Genomic DNA, 18158 nt, shown 5'->3' with positions numbered 1-18158 from the left:
CCACCAACCACCACCCCCAAGATTCACCCCAGTATAACAGCAAATGAGTCCATGCCCTCTGAGGACATGGATGGCAGCTGCAGGAACCTTGTACTTGGGAACAAGAAATAGCCCTGCAGAAATCAAGGGACCAACTCTGGAGAACAGACCAGACTGAGGATAAGTCAGTAGGTGCCATTGTAGAAAGACAGACCTGCCCCAGATTCCCAGCCCCACCCTTCTCCTTCCGTGGGCCCAGGTACTATCACACCACCTGCAATTTGATACACCTCTGGGAGAAAGGGTGTTTTCCCTGAATTGACTGAGATGTTTTGTCATGGGGCAGAAGATCATCACAGAAAATTTTTAAATACTCTTATTCTTTAAAATAATAAAGGTAGCCTTTCATGTACATTTGAGTTTGTGGACTGAGTTTTGTCTCTCCACCCACCCCTGTGTTAACCTGCTGGACCGTCAGCCGGACAGCTGCAGTTGGTGTGCTCGGGTTCTGCCTGTTTCTGTCCCACTCCCATGAATAGTGCTGGTGTGTTCACTTCTTCTTTGCCTTTCATATAAGTCCAACCCCCTGCTCCATCACTCCCATGATGTGTGAGTAGCTGGAGGCAATCTCACTTGGTCTCAGTTTTCTTATTTGACAACTGCAGATAGTATTATATAGCCTACCATCCTGCAGATGGAACGCCAGTGTTAACAGTGCTTTCAGCTTTAAGCCAGCACTACCCATCCACACACCAGGAGCCCACCTCCAGGAACACAAGTGCAGACCTCCACTACAGTCCTAAGAACTCATCCTAAGCCTCACCTCCAGCCCTCAGTCTTAACCCGCTTGCCCTTGGCCTGACTTTGCTCCAATCTCATCCCCATCTGGTCTCAAACTCTTGATCTCTGACCCTGCCCTCAATCCTACCTTTGGCACTGTGGACTTGATGTTTATACGAGGTCTCCCTGGATGTGACCTTTGACCTCTTCCTATGGACTTTGACTTGACTTGTATTCCCTACTCTCAGGGTCTTATTCTACCCTGAGTATAAGATTCTCTAGGGCTTCCCTGGTGGCGCAGTGGTTGAGAGTCTGCCTGCCAATGCAGGGGACACGGGTTTGTGCCCCGGTCCAGGAAGATCCCACATGCCACGGAGCGGCTGGGCCCGTGAGCCATGGCCACTGAGCCTGCACGTCCAGAGCCTGTGCTCCGCAACGGGAGAGGCCACAACAGTGAGAGGCCTGCATACCGCAAAAAAAAAAAAAAAAAAAAAAAAAAGATTCTCTACTCCAAGTTCAGCCCTCCTGAATGCACGTCCTCACCGTTGCAGTTCAATATATGTCTAGTTGGGCCAGCTGTGGCCTCAATGTAAGTGGTGAAGTTTGGCAGATAAAATGGAGCAGAAAGCTCTTTGGAAGTTTTAAGTATAAAGGCATACTGTTAGCGATCACCATTTCTCTAGTAAACATCCAATACCTAAAAACAGCACAGTGGCTGCTCTTTCCCACTGTCACCCTGAAATCCTCTGACTGCCACCCCGTCGGTTCCTCTCCCACTCTGCCTAGTTACAGTCAAGTCTCCATCTAGTAACCCCCAAACCCAAGAAGTTATTTTAGGCTTAGACATTCTATGACAGACAGCACGTGGTAGAAGGATGGCCATGGATTCAGATGAAGTTCAATTATAATCTCCACAATTTACCATCATGAGCTGTGGTTTCCCCATCTGGAAAACAAGGGTGACAGTGTCACTCACAGGGTTCCTCTGAGGATGAGCATATGTAAAACACATAGCCCAGTGCATGGTACAGAGCAGGCGCACAATATTCCTTTTCCCTACTCCCACCTTCCCTTACTTGGTCTTCATAGTTGGGTTCCCTGGCTCCTGAAGGACTCACCCTGGGACACCCTATTTTGGAGAGAATACAACTGAATGGGTCACTTCAGTGGGTAGATAAGTATGGCGCATCTTGATGCTTCATTGTAGCCCTTGTAGCAATTCACTGCTCTCTGTCTGTGACGTTACCCCATGGGTTACTCACTGGGGTGTTATAGGAGGCCAATTGCAAAGACTGGAATTCCATCAGGCCCACTTGTGTGCTCCAGTTCTGGCATAATTACTTACTTACACAATCACTTCAAAACCTTCCTGTCTGTATTTTATCTCAGATTTAGTTGGGCTGTTCCATGACTGCTAGAATAGTCTCTCAGTTCTTCCAAAGTGAACCTAATGCCTGAATCTAATAAGCTCTTAGGTCACTACCACACCTAGAAAGCAGGGCAGTGAGGATGGGTTTAATGTTCTTCCGGGGTCAAAATGACAACGTCCCTACTGAACACCCACAAGGTGATTCATTGTATCTGTGGGACAAAAAAAACGTGGTAGGTGGAGAAAGGCAAAGGCAGACCTATCAGCCCAAAAGAGATGAAAAGGCAGCCACTGTGTTTCTGAAGATTCAAAGTGAAGTCTTCTTTCTAGTTTCTCCAGTTAAGGGACAGGAGGTCAATCTCTCTTCCCTATCTCTTGGGGCTGGAGTGTTTGCCTTTTGTCAACACAAAGAATCACCTCGAGGTGATTATTATCACATCCTTATCACCTCCAACAGCTGCTGGCTGCTTGAGGAGCAGGAACCTCCCGGGATGACAAGGAGTAAGACCATCACAGGAAGGAACATGAGACGGTTGGATGAGAAAATTTAAATGACTTCCACACCTCTGTCAGCTAAAGTAAGAGAAAACGCTGAAATGGTTCCTTGCTACTCTTATTCTAAATGTGTCCCACATATTTTGGATTTGTCTGATCGTTTTTTAAAATAATTTCCAACTTTTAAAGATGAGAAGTACCTAATATATAAATATATAATACCTGAATCTGAGCATGTAAAAAAAAAAAAACTCTCAATATAAAGCTTCTTTAAAAAACATACTAAGTGTAACCAAAAAATAGTGTGAGATATTGAGAAGTTCTTGTAGCTGTGTCTTGAAAGGTTGAAATAACCTAAATTATAAAGTGATAGAGGTCCCTATTGAGAGTAGATAATTTATGGTGTTTTTACAGGGAGAGACATTAGCCAACCACAATTCATGCTAAGGAGGATTTTGAACAAAGTCCAGATGGTGTTTCAGCAGTAAAATGCAGTTATCCTGGGACTATCTGGTGAACAACAAAATCACTGAAGTCAAGCTCACCGTCTTTATAAGAATCAAGTTCAACAGAAGCAGAACCAGAAAAAATGGAAAACAGTTGCATAATATTTTTATATTAGGAATGGCACTGTTATCTTTATTGCCTAATTTTCATTTAATGCACAAATGATTTTTTTTACTGCAATAAAGGAAATAAAAGGGGAAATTCCACATTCCCATCATCCAAATACACATAATTACAAACCCACATAATTCAACACAACTGAAATCAAAACACAGCTTCAATTTGCATTCTGGTTTTTTTCCATTACTAAATATTATTTAATATCATTATGTTTCATCCTTTTTGGTAGCTCAATAACATTCTGTCTCATTTATGTACCATAATATACTAGTCAAATCCCCTCTAAACTTGCCAGTTAGGATGCCTTCAATTTTTTTTTTTATTCTTATAGATAAAACTACAAAGAACATCTCAAGCAAACAACTCTTGTCCCTTTTTGAATTTTTTTCTTAGGCCGCATAGTGCTTTTACTTAGACTGTGACAATAAAACTCCAATATTTCCTTCAAATGAATTTTAGAACTTTTAAAGAAAGACAAATTATTGTTTTATGCTTAGTTTCTTCACATCTGTGCTATTATCTCCACCTTAACATTTTCCATTTCATAAAGCTGTCACCAAATTCGACTGAGTTCAGATGACGGCTCACGGTTCCATTTTACTTGGCTCCAATCAATTACAGGAATATAGATGATTTACAAACCAAATCATCTGAGCACATACATTTCACATAGGGTAAAATGGAGTTGACAACCTCACTTGAAAATGTTAAAAGGGTGGTCCATGTTTTCATGTGTGAGTAAGTGATTTCTCAGTTAAATCTGAATGAATTTGAATACGTAATCGAGCCCAAATAGCACACAAGTCTGGATTTTGTGGAATGCACAGCATGGGATCATTTCTATACTGAGATTAAACATTTCATTAATTAGCTAAGTCTCAAATTTATTTTTCCTTTTTATTCTTGATTCAGTAACTCCCTTCATGCTACTGCTTCTTCTTTTTTTAGAAATAGAAAGAGATGGGCATATTTTTCTTAGAAAAACTGCAAAAGTTTTGTTTTAAAACTGCTTACAGAAATCTGCTTGTGACCATATTGGATGGTTTCTAAATTATCTAAAAGTTTATTACATCCTTAAATTGCTTTTCCCTCTGTCCTCCCCTTCAGGTTTGTTTCCTGAAGGAGGGTGTTAGAAGGCAGAGCACACCTTGTCACACAGGGTGAGAGCAGTGAGTGGGGCCACTTTAGGAAAGATCTGGACACCAGAGAACAAGCTTTGAGTTGGCCCCTTCTACAGAAATTGTCAAGCTTACACAATTCATATGAGTAGTGAAGAGGTATTGGTACTGATAACCTTATCAAAAAAATCATGTTTGAATTATTATAGAGTCCTCAATTGCCCTAGCAAAGCATGGTGTGGGGACTATAAAAATGAGTTGTTCCATTTTAAAAACATCATGTAAGTCATAATTTCAGCAGGTGGGGTGATAGGAGAGAGGCTCTAGGTTTTAATTTGGAGCTAGAAATAGCAAAGGAATTCAACTCAATTCTCACAGATAATAAATTTATAGTTTAAAATCAGTGATTAGAATAAAACTCACTAAAATGAGAGGAAGAAAAAAAGGTAAACATAGTATTCCACACATTCCACAGCTAGATGTGAATTATCAATTTACTTATGTGTCTGACATTACTCTGATCTTTATGCCTTTATTCTTTATAACACTGTCTCACATGAAACAGAAGATTGAACAAAATCAGATCTAGGAAAGAAATTTGCCTGACAGACCAATCACTTTAGGAAAGAAATATCATTTTGCATTTAAAAACATCATTCTGGAAGATTCTACACCAAAATAAAATGGAAACGATTGGCTTCACTTAGAAGTATTGGTCTGGTGAGGAGTAGGGAAGGAGGAAGAAAACTTCAGGTAGAGATGAGAGATATGAATGAGAGGGCTTGGGAAGATTTGCCAACTCAAACTAGTCCAGCAGGGCTGAAGAAAAAGGAACATTTGAGGAGATACTAGAGATATTCTGGGGAAGATAAAGAAGCATCAGATTATTACAGACTGTATTTCACATTCTAAAGAGTCTGAACTTTGTTATGAAGGTATTAGGAATCCTAATAAAGGATTTTAGACAAGGACGTGACACAGTTTGATGAATGTTTTAGAACAAACCCTCTAAAAACAGGATAAGGATGAGGAAGAGGGGGATAAAAAGAGAGGAAAGGAGCCTAATTTGAGGAATTTAGTTTACTAAATCTTTAGGAAGACCCAAATTAAGATGCTGGGAATGAGAATAGAGAGGAGGGAATAGATTAGAGAGTCATGTAGGAGGTAGAAAGGACAGGATTTGGAAATGGGGGTGATGAGGGATGTCGAGGATGATTTTTAGGTTTAACCTTTCAATGATTCCAAGATTTCTGGTGCCATTAACCAAAGTGAGTAGGAGCTTGTTTGAGGGAAGAAGGTAATATGCTTTGCATATGCTAAGATTGAAGTCCTGTGGCATATCCACTTGGAAATATGGACCTGAAGCAAAGGCAAGTGTCCTAGGGTAGAAATCTGTTTTGGAGTCCTGGGCTCATGAGTGATAGTTAAAAGCCCTGGAAGAGGATGAAAAACAAAAAGACCCAGAACTCAGCTTTAGGGAATCCTGCATTCAAAGGGCAAGTTAACGAAGATCAGTAAAAGTCAAGAAAAGGATATCAGAGAAGTTAATGAAAGAGAGAAAAAAGGAGTGGTCAATATTTCAAATGTCACAGAGATGTCAAGAAAGAAAGTGTATGGCTGTGCATGCATATATACAGAGATAAGTAGATATTATTAACATAGAGATATATGTACACACAGTTATGGACTGAATGCTTGTGTCCCTCCACAAATATCTATGTTGAAGCATACCTACTCTGATGGTATTAGGAGGTAGAACTTTAAGAAGGTAATTAGGATTAGATGAGGTCATGAGGGTGGAGCCCTCATGAATGGGATTAGTGCCCATATAAGAGACACAAGGGAGCTTGTTTCCTCTCCCTGTTCTCTGTCATGTGAGGACTCAGTGAAAAGACAGCCATCTAGGAAGTAGGAAGTGGGCCCTCACCAGACACTGAATTTTCCAGCATCTTGATCTTGGACTTCTCAGCCTCCAGAACTGAGAAATAAATTTCTGTTGCTTATAAGTCACCAAATCTGTGGTATTTTGTTATAGTAGCCTGAATGGACTCAGTCATACACACACACACACACACACACACACACACACGCATATCTCCATTGTTCCATTAAAATGTTTTGGAACCAAATGACCTTCCAGATTTTAGAAAATAAACTGAGAAGATGAGCACAGAAAATTTCATTCATGGACAAAGGAAAATAAAGATACTGCTTGGGAGTCAGCTTCTTGTACTGTTGTCATTTAATCTTTATGAGTGTGGAAGTTTTAAAATATGTGATATGAATATTGTATTATGTAGAGTACCAGGAAACACCAAGCATTGATGCCTATAAAAGTGTTGAATAAATAATAAATAAAAATCCAGGAGACTATGGAGTACACATTTGTTGTGATCTGCTAACCACCTCATCTATAAAACAAAATTATTTTGAGTAATAATCAGTAATCATTAGTTATGTAATGTATTTATGTAATCATTTATTATTATGTAATCATCAGTTTTTGAGTTGTTCTTTGATTTTGAAGCAAACACTTTTAAAAGAATAAATTTAAAATATATTTTAAAATTTGGTAAAATATTGCATGTATGAGCTAACATTTTCACACAACATTGTACTTTTTTAGTTTTAAACTCAGATAAAAACTCCAAGTGATCATTTAGCATAACAGAATTGAAGTAACTCAAGTTCTGTCTTACAATCACTGGCTAATTTTGACTCTTCCATTTAAATGCAAGAATATGTGGAATGTGTATCAGCACAGGGATTGGTGACAAGAACTGCTCCTGAGATGAGCTCAAAAGAATCGGAACAATTTTGAACTTATTCTTGAAAGGAACATGTATAGTAGCTGAGTTCCCATGTGTTGGGTTGACTGTATAAAAGGGACGTTCTTCAAATCAACTTTCATGTAGAATGTAATGTTTATTAAAGGACAAGTAATTAAAATGTCCTAATTTAAAGATTGTATATATAGTTACATAACAACAGTAATCACAGCAGTTGTTTAGAATGGAGATCAACAAAGGAAATTTTTTGAGGAGGAGGAATTTCTCACTGACTTTTTAGAATTGCTGACACATGGTGATAATAAAAGGCAGATTAACTTTTAGTCAGTTTTATTGTTTTTAAATTCTACACGGAAAACCCACACCCTTACTGCCTGCCTGTCCCCAGGGCAAACCACTCCCACCCACTCTGCACTTGGTCAGCCCCTGGGGATAGGATCTGGCCAACAAAATTCGGTAAAGGTCCCTGCTCACCACCACCACCAGGCTTCACCCTACCTCAAGTAAATCCTACTGGGAACCAATATGTGACATGGCTTCAGAGAGTAAAATATCCAAATGAGGGACCTTGAGAAATCATAGGTTATTTCCTAGTTTCTGTGCCTGGAGTGAGTTGGCATATGACTTTGGGGCAAAGCGTAAGGGCTAGAATGTAAAAAGGTGATCACTGTGGGGATCGTATTTTCAAAAATTGGTATTTCTTCAAGGGAGAAAGTATAAGGAGACAAAGGCATAAGCCTGGCTCTGGGGGTTGGGTGATGCCCCCAGGTGAGGAAAAGGAAAATAAGAGGTAAGCCAGTGAGTAGTTTGAGGTTTAAGTTAAAAAAAAAAAAAAAAAAAAGACAAGTAAAACCAGGAAACAACGGTATTCATGAAAACCAAGGGAGACGGCCATTTAGAAAGAGGAGTGTCAACACTGGTGGACACTACAGAAAACCCCAGGAGAATGGGGACTGAAAGAGAGCCTCTATGTTTGTCCAGGAGCTCACTGGTGATTTTTGAGAAACTAGTTTAAAAGAATAACGGAGGGAGAAACTTGCTTCTACACGGAATTAGGGAGTGGATGAAATGGTACCAAAGTGGAAGGCAGAGGGTTTGGATCACTCACTAGAGAGCTTGAAACAAAATTGAAGAAGTCAGTTGGATACTGATTAAACGTATAAAGGTGCACAGGAACTTTGTTTTGTTTTGTTTTGTTTATTGGCTTTGATTTTTTTTTAAGATGTGAAGGCACATGTATACTATAAAGAAAGGGGAAGGAGCTATGCATAAAGCATGCCAGTAATGACCTAGGTTAGTGCTACGCCGTGCCAGCTGCTCAGTGGATGAGAAAGTCAAAGAAGGAGAAGGCAAAAGCATTGAAGTCCCTGACTGTGGCTTGTAGACAAAAGTGGGCTCCAAGGGAGACAGTGGTGACTGGTTGAGTAAAGTTGGAGGAATCAAATAACTGGAGGCTTGTTGCAGATGGAGAGAAGGTTTAATAGCTATGAAAGTTGGGAACATGCAGGTTGTGGTCATGGAAACATTCATTCAAGATTATGGAGTTGGATCCATCATCAGCTGATGATCCGGCCAGTTGGGATTCCAAGCCCTAAGAAACACCTGTATTTGAAGGCTGTGATTAAGGAAGTGAATAATAAACAAGTGCTCTAGAGAGACCCTGATGAATCAGAACAACAGACATAGCCTAAGTTTACATCTGAGACCACTGTTACAAAGAGTGTGCGGTGAAGTACTTTTCAGACACATGCTAGACGAGGTATGGGATTTTTAATCTGGGTATCTTTGTACCTTAAGTAAGGGATCTGTAGGGTTCAAGATAGTCTTCATTGAGATTCAGGTGGCAAAGCCCTTAACACTTTTTTCTTATTATCTCTGGCATTAACCACTTCTTCTGCTAGAGATGAGATTTACAGATTTTTCAGGATGAAATAACACCCAGAGGCTGACCAGAATTTATGAAACCTAGTAGGAAGGTATTTAACCATAATTAACTTTACCAAGAAGTTTTTCCTTAACTTTTTCTAATTATAAAAATAAGGTACTCTCGATGAATAAATTTTGGGAAAAAATACAGAAATGCATTAAGAAGAAAAAAAAACTCTTCTTTAAGTCCATCACAAAAAGCCCACTCAACATTACTCATATTTTGCTGTATATGTATGTTTGTATGTGTGTTTATATATTTTAAAGAGATGACAGTTTTGGAAAATTGTTGCAGTTTCCTTGGTAGACATGAGAGCCTCCTCTAAATATAAAGATATGAAAGAAATTGGAAAGGGAAACAAGAATTTCAGTCCTTGTTCTCCCTTTTTAAAAAATTTTTGTTGAAATATAGTTGATTTGCAATGTTGTGTCAGTTTCAGGTGTACAGTAAAGAGATTTAGTTATACATATATATATTCTTTTTTTACATTCTCTTCCATTATAGTTATTACAAGATATTTCTCTTGGTTTGTCAATTTCTGGGTTTTAATTTAATTAAATCCTTTGCATAAATACTAGACATCTCGAATGGAAATCAAAAGGCTCAGGGCTTCCCTGGTGGCGAAGTGGTCGAGAGTCCGCCTGCCGATGCAGGGGACACGGGTTCGTGCCCCGGTCCGGGAAGATCCCACATGCCGCTGCGCGGCTGAGTCCGTGAACCATGGCCGCTGAGCCTGCACGTCCGGAGCCTGTGCTCTGCAACGGGAGAGGCCACAACAGTGAGAGGCCCGCATACCACAAAAGAAAAAAAAAAAAAAGGCTCAGTATCCCAGTATTGCTTTTGATTCCTAGGCATTAAGACTTTTAATAATATTTACTGTTTAAACTATTGGAAGATGGATAAACTGTTTAAAATCCTTAGAAAATTATTTAAATTTATGGAATAGATGGCTAGTGACCAGAAAGAATTAAAGTAGATTGTTAAGAGTCCAGCTTAATGCTAATGTTTTGTTGTTGTTCATGAGAAGAAAAGGAAGATACCACTAAAACAAAAGTAAATAGATGAGTTCACATGGAAATCAGAAAGACCCCACAAGGAAACTGGAGCAGATAGAAAATAAAGCCAGAGACCCTCAACAGATCAAGGACTTGGAATTAAGCATTAAGCAGTATGTAAAACAATAATATTTATTTTTTAATTTTATTTTTATTTATTTATTTATCTTTGGCTGTGTTGGGTCTTCATTGATGTGTGCAGGCTTTCTCTAGTTGTGGCGAGCAGGGGCTACTCTTCATTGTGGTGCAGTGCGTGGGCTTCTCATTGTGGTGGGTACTCCTGTTGCAGAGCACAGGCTCTAGGCACACAGGCTTCTGTAGTTGTGGCACACGGGCTCAGTAGCTGTGGCTCGTGGACTTAGTTGCTCTGCGGCATGTGGGATCTTCCCGGACCAGGGATCAAACCCGTGTCCCCTGCATTGGCAGGCGGATTCATAACCACTGCGCCACCAGGAAAGTCCCTATTTATTTTTGGTTAATGATGCACAGTGGGTAAATTTGCAGTAAAGAAATCCCATAAGTTCTTAATTCCTCCCATTTCAAGTTAACAATTATGATTATGTCACATAAAGCAAAATGGAGAAGCAGTGCAGTATCTGAATGATTCAGGAAAGGAATATTCGATAGAAAAATTTGCACCTTAGAGCTCCCCAAATAGAGACAAAGCAGAGGATTTAGTCTAGTGGCTGTCTAAATGGTTATCCGAACCTATCTTATCAGAATTAATATTTATTTTTAATTGATTGCTGTAAATCATACACCCAAATAACATCATACATTTACTTTTGCTATTTTGATGAAGTGCTAAAACCTGAGTACATGGGAAATTTTCTCTAAATAAAACCTTTTAACTCAAATTGGAAGAAGTCGACTGACCTTCATTTTACGTCATGTTAACAGTGCTGGCTAGTAAAATTTATAGCTAGAGAAATTGGCTTGTTCCTTCAGGCAGTATCTCACCATCGCTGAAATAAAGCTAATAACTGATGTGTTGTCAGGGCTGCCTGACTTCAGCTGTTTATTTCACAAGTAGTTAGTAGAGATCTTTTATATTCTGCTGAAAGGGTCATTCCAAGAAGAAATAGAAAACATCGGACAAAGAAAATATGAGTTGATCTTGTCAGCATCAAGGATTTCTCTGCAGGCGATCTTGCTGTGGCTTTCATTATCACAACAACCAATAGGTGTTGCTATAGAAACTATACCGTTAACAAGCTAACCGAACAAGGCAGAGGCAGAAAAATGATGAAACTGAAAAAAAAAAAAAAAAAAAAAGGAAAAAGGAAAAGCTCTAAGGTTTGGTTCTTATAAATGAGTCTTTTGCTTTAAAACCTTACCTTATTTCTCCTGGTTTTTCCATTAATACTGCATGGATAATGTATGACCAGTAATAAGAAAAATATAATAGATTCATACAGCCCTCTTCGGCAAGGTCTCAGAGAGCTTTATAATTCAAAATGAAATTAAAAGCAACAATAAACCAATACCTTTAAAAATTAGGACTTTAAAGTCCTAAGTGATCCAGACAAGTAATGAGGTGTCTCCTAGCCCTCAAGGGTAGAAATACTGAACATTCATTACATATACATGCCAAATGTATTTGAGAAACTTAGTCAAAAGTAAAATGTACCATCTCACTCCAATTATCAGAGAAGAAAATTATCCCAGGAATTCTTTTAAAGTATATACGTAGATTAAAATGTCATAAAAATCAGTGTGAAACCTCAGTCTCGGATGGTGGAAAGGTTGTTTGAATTTGACCATTTTTTCCCCCTAACTCTTAACATTCAGATTAGACAAAAAGGTAGGGAATTAAATCCAAAATATATAGGAAGTACATTTATAAGTCAAATTGCCAGGGATTGCTAGCTAAAAATCTTTTCACTTTTCTATTCTGTAATTGCCTCCTTTTCAAGCCTAATGTACTCCCTGCAAAATTTGCCGCTTTCCAAAGGATTTCTGTGCATATAGATGAAAGGAAACACAGCCATTTCTTCTTAGCACTGCTCCTCCAAAAGAAAAGGAAAACAACTGTACAGCCTCCCTACTTCACCAGCATGAGTTCTTCAGCAGCCTGTGAATATCAGTAAGGTTGTATTCATGCTCAGTTGTTCAAATTCCTATGTCTCTTCACCTGATTGATTTCTGTGCCCCCATAAAATGTCTCCCAGTTTTTTTCTGGAAGTCCCCAAAGAGGTGATCACATGAGCTACCCAAAGGTTCCCCTCTGCCCTCTTTTTCTATTTTTCTGGGTCCCCCTGTTCTCCTGCTCACAAGCCACAAGGACTCCTTACTATTGCTCCTGTTAATGGATCTCTCCACAGGATCCCAGAGTCCATGTGGAGGTGGAAAGAATATCCTGCATCCCAACTCCTAGCCTGCTTTCATTTATTCAACAAATAATTTTTTGGCAACCATGCCCCAAAGTAGCCCTGCATTGGCCAGAGTTCAGTGTCTATACCTAAGCTCCAGCAGTCCCCGTTTTTGTTTGTTTGTTTGTTTGTTTAATTATCCATTTCCACAAGTAGTAACCACAGTATTCAGGGACAAAATAGTCTCAGTCCTCCTTAGAAAATAAAATCTGCCCCAGAAGCAATATTCGCAGAGATGCGACTTTGCTTACCTCTTAGACAATAGGCCATATATATATATATATATATATATATATTTTTTTTTTTTTTTTGCGGTACGCGGGCCTCTCACTGTTGTGGTCTCTCCCATGGTGGAGCACAGGCCCCGGACACGCAGGCTCAACGGCCATGGCTCAGGGGCCCAGCCACTCCGCGGCATGTGGGATCTTCCCGGACTGGGGCACGAACCCGTGTCCCCTGCATCGACAGGCGGACTCTCAACTACTGCGCCACCAGGGAAGCCCCTAGGCTATATTTTTACCTGGAGCTTCTTGGTGCTGTTGATGCAAGCATCAGGTCTGGTTGTAGCCTCTACTTTAAGTTTGCAAAACTAAAGGTCTCATTCAAAATCTTGTCCCAGATAAAGAGTGAGTCCACTCCCACCTCTATTCAGGTCTGCATTTCACTCCTGGGAAGAGAGAAAACTGAAGCTTTTAAACAATATTTTCTTCTCTTTTTACCCTTGTCATCAAGATTTCAAAGATCTTCAGGCTAAATTTCAGTCTGGACTCAAACTCAAGGACATCATTTCCTTCTGGACAATCTTTCTGCAAAATGGAAGAATCATAGGGAGGGTGGGAGGGAGCCGCAAGAGGGAGGAGATATGGGGTATATGTATATGTATAGCTGATTCACTTTGTTACACAGCAGAAACTAACACACCACTGTAAAGCTGTAAAGCAATTATAATCCATTAAAGATGTTAAAACAAAAACAAAGATTCAAAGCATTTTAGGACCTTGATGGCAGAGAGAGAGCAAGTGGGGAGGGTGACGAGGAGAAGGGGGGGCGGGCGGCGGCAGAATGTTTCTAAGAATGGGTTTTTTTTCTGCTTGCACCAACTTTGACAACAGGGACCTAATATGCATGTTCACCCCAAGAATGCTGGGGTTTCAGGGCAGTCCATCAGTAGTTCTCTTTGCATAAGGGAAGTAACAGAATGGGCGGGATCTGTGCGTGCTCCTAAGAACGTGCACACAGGAACTGCATTGTTTTCAGTGCAAACATCCCACCCATCCTTCAATAGCAAGACAGTTAAGGAAATAATGGTATAGTCACACAAGGGAATACTATAGAGCAGTTAAAATAATAGAGCTAGATTGGTACATGATAAGATGAAAATAGCTCAAAAATATAATATTGAATGCAAAAAGCAAGTTTCAAAAGGATTCTCTCTATTGCCTCTCTCTCTCTTTCTTTGTGTGTATATATATATGTGTGTGTATTTATCTAATTATATATATTTATTATTTATTTAAAATATATAATATTTAATTATTTTTCAAATATGCCCAATGATGACTATATGTTGTTTACATATGCAAACAAATGTGGTAAAAGTATAAACACAAGAAAGATAAATATCAACTTCAGCATGAAGCTTACTTCTAGGGAGAGGAATGAGAAGTAGCCAAAGTGGATTTTAACTGTGCCTGGAGCATTAGCAAGAACGTATCTGCAATTGCTGTATCTTGAAGAAAATAAGGCAACAATATGTTGATCCATGTTCAATCGTGGTGCTATGCATAGGGTCTGTTATATTATTATTTATATTGATTTATGTTTTTAATTATTTCACAATTTATTTAAAATCTTAAGTCCTCGGGCTTCCCTGATGGCTCGGTGGTTAAGAATCTGCCTGCCAATGCCGGGGACACGGGCTTGAGCCCTGGTCTGGGAAGATCCCACATGCCGCGGAGCAACTAAGCCCGTGCGCCACAACTACTGAGCCTGTGCTCTAGAGCCCGTGAGCCACAACCACTGAGTCTGCATGCCACAACTACTGAAGCCCGTGCACCTAGAGCCCGTGCTCTGAAACAAAGAGAAGCCACTGCAATGAGAAGCCCGCGCACCACAACGGAGAGTAGCCCCCGCTCGCCACAACTAGAGAGAGCCCACACGCAGCAACGAAGACCCAACAGAGCCAAAAATAAATAAATTAAATAAATTAAATAAATAAAAATTTTAAAAAATCTTAAGTCCTTTTTTAAAAAAACTTATTAAACTTATGAAGGGGACACAATTTCCAGGTTTACTTATATATTTTTAAAAAACCTCTTTTCCTCTCCCATACATTGCCTTTCCCAGAGAGTGTCTGAATAGTTTTGTTCACCAAGGCCAAGGGAAGCAGAATCTAGCCTACACTCACACGTCTAGAGATGGCTCTGATGGGACTCCACTTGTTGGAGGAAGGGGCTCTGTATCTTCAAACAAAGGTGCCAGCCATGGAGCAGGTGGGCTTCATCCACCGAGAGTGGCCCTTTTTTCTCATCCATGCAAAGGCTCTGGATAGGCTAGCGCTGGCCCTGATCTTCCCACGCCAGTTTCTTTCTTTCCTCTTTCTTATCTCTCCAGAAGCCCTCGAGAAGCAACTCCATCCTTCATCTCTTAGGCCCCTTGTTGCCTTACTCACCTCCCCTCTTCCTTCTGATTCTTCAGGGAAAAAATCCCAAGATCCAAGGTTGCCTTCTCTTGGGAGGGTAAGAGAATGGAAAGAGACTGAGCCCGGGACCAAGGAGAGGAAGGTCTGAGCACTCCAATGTCATACGTTGTACCCCATCCCTGCTTAAAAGAAGGAACTGTCATCCTGAATTTTTAAAATTGTGGATAAAAACAGATAACAAAAAATTTACCATCTTAACCATCTTTAATGTGTAGCACAATAGTGTGAAGCCCATGCACATTATTTTGCAACGATGTCTAGACCTTTTCCATTTTGCAGAGCTGAAACCCTATACCCTTTAAACAACAATTCCCCTTTACCTCAGCCCCTGGCAACTACCATTCTCCTTTCTGTCTCCATGGCTCTGACTACTCTAGATACCTCACATAGGTGAAATAGTGCAGCATCTGTCTTTTCGTGTCTGGCTTATTTCACTTAACATAATGTCCTCAAGGTTCATCCATGCTGTAGCATGTCACAGGATTGCCTTCTTTGTAAAGGCTGAATAATAGTCCATTGTATGTATATAGCACATTTTCTCTATCCATTCATCCACTGATAGGCTTCCACATTTTGGCAGTCATGAATACTATTGTGATGAACATGGGAATGCAGATACCTTTTTCATGTCCTGTTTTCATCTCCTTTGGATACATACCCAGAAGTAGGATTGCTGGATCATATGGTAGTCCTATTTTTACTTGTTTTTTGAAAACTTTCCACATTCTTTTCCATAGTGGCTGCACCATTTTACATTCCTACCTGAAAGCTATGTTTTAAGCTATCCCTGCATTATAGTTAAAAGAATGTGGGCTAAAAAGTAGAACAGCAGAATTCTAGTTCTGGTTTGTGCACACCACTCTACCTCCCTCAATGCTGTATTAATGTATAGAAAAGATGGAAAAGCAAAACTTAAGTCCCTTTCGACTTTTTATTTAGTAATTCTATTGGGTAGGGGACCAAAGTGTATGATTAGTATCTACACATGGCGTCAGGCTTCTCAGTCTCAAGACAACATCAATACTAGCATCAGATTTCAGTCTTTGCTGAGACCTTATGGGACTCATATATAACACCGTGTCTCCCCGGGGCTGTGGAGCAGCAGTTAGCAGATAGATGTTGGATGGGAGAACCAAGCAGAAGCAGGAGGTCTGAAATATTCAATTGCAACATAAATAAATACACCTTAGGATTCAAAGGACACATTTATCAAAAACAGTTTTTAAAGTGACTTGGAAAGTCAGAACTCTAGCCTGGCTAACCTGTGGCATCTTGGAGATGGCTAACTCTTATGGGACTTCATTTGCTCGCTCTTTAATTATGGCTGAATTTTCTCCTTGTCCTTGGCTTCTCTTCACCCCCACCTCCATCACTCTCCACCTCCCCACGTTTTCCCATTTTGCTTTCTGAAAGTCAAAAATACAGTATAGAAACAATCATTTGACCAGTCTGTTTACTTCCATGGAATAAACCAAATATGATCTAGACACAAAAAATACAACACAAAACAGTGAAACCAGTGAATCATTTATTCATTCAACAGATTTTTATGTGCCATATACTTTTCTCATGCTGGGGAGACACTCACAGCAAAAGAGTCCTCACATTGGAAATTTATATCCTAGTGAGGTGAATTAAACAACAAACAGTAAACAAGTAAATAGACAATATTACAATTATATAATATGTAACAAGTGCTGTGGAGAAACTTAAGAAGGGCAAGGAAAATTGGGAGGGCCATGGGTAGTAGGGGAGAGGTCAGTAGCTTTGAAAGGGGTCATCATCGAGCTGGATTTACTGTGAAGCCAATGCTGCTGAAGTGTCAGGTCCGCCCACTCTATGCCCCCTTCCCAATATACTTTTGTAAAATTTGCAAATGTATGAGGCTTTTTCTGAAACCGGTTATGCTGCTATTTTTTCCCATTCCAACTTCCCCTCCGTCATACTTTTCCTTGTGTAGTGGTGCTGGGGAGGCCTTGGGCATGCTTAGGACACAGCTAAGGGGAAGTTGAGCTAGAGATGCATTGGGTTTGGGTCTAGCGAGATCTAGTTATGCAGTTCACTGTCCCTTCTGCTTGCAGTGCTACTAGGTAGGAAGAGTTCTCACAGACCAGTAAGCACCAGAGCTAGGATTTGAATTGAGGATTTGTCCAACCCTAATAACAACTTCAGCATAATGCTTTATCACTTTCCATATGCTTAATTTTCTATTAAGAAGCCTTCCATTTCTTCACTTAAAGGAATCATAACTTAAAATATTCCCCAGTAGGTTTTCCCTGGTGGCACAGTGGTTGAGAGTCCACCTGCCGATGCAGGGGACACGGGTTCATGCCCCGGTCCGGGAGGATCCCACATGCCGTGGAGCGGTTAGACCTGTGAGCCATGGCCGCTGAGCCTGCGCGTCCAGAGCCTGTGCTCCGCAACGGGAGAGGCCACAACAGTGAGAGGCCCGCGTACCGCAAAGAAAAAAAAAAATTCCCCAGTCACATACCAGTATTTGACAATTGTCCCACTGGTTCCAACACACCTTTCCAGTCTTATCACCTGTGCGACTCTACCTGTACACTGCACTCCCCCAAACTGGACTTACTGCCTTTACTGGACCCCTCCTCTTCCTGTGATTTTCTCTCAATCTAAAATGGTCTTGCCATTATTAACTACTTGATAATTAGACACAAAAAACTGATATCAACAAAGATAATATAAACTATACATAGTATGCCACTACAGAGAGGACATCAGTGAGAAGCAAGTTAATGAATGTTGCAATCAAAGGATATTTAAGATTAGTCAATGCATAAGAAAATGTAATATTCCCTAAAATCTTAAAGTTCGTATACCAAAAAACTTGATAGAGGTTTTCCCAAATTTGACGATAATCCTAAAATTTTACATGATATTACCAATCACAGGTTTTTAGAAGCTGAAAGGAACTTTCCTAAACTC

The sequence above is a fragment of the Mesoplodon densirostris genome, chromosome 12, assembly GCF_025265405.1.
Source record: "Mesoplodon densirostris isolate mMesDen1 chromosome 12, mMesDen1 primary haplotype, whole genome shotgun sequence".
NCBI lineage: Eukaryota > Metazoa > Chordata > Mammalia > Artiodactyla > Ziphiidae > Mesoplodon > Mesoplodon densirostris.
This window is presented reverse-complemented; position numbering follows the sequence as displayed.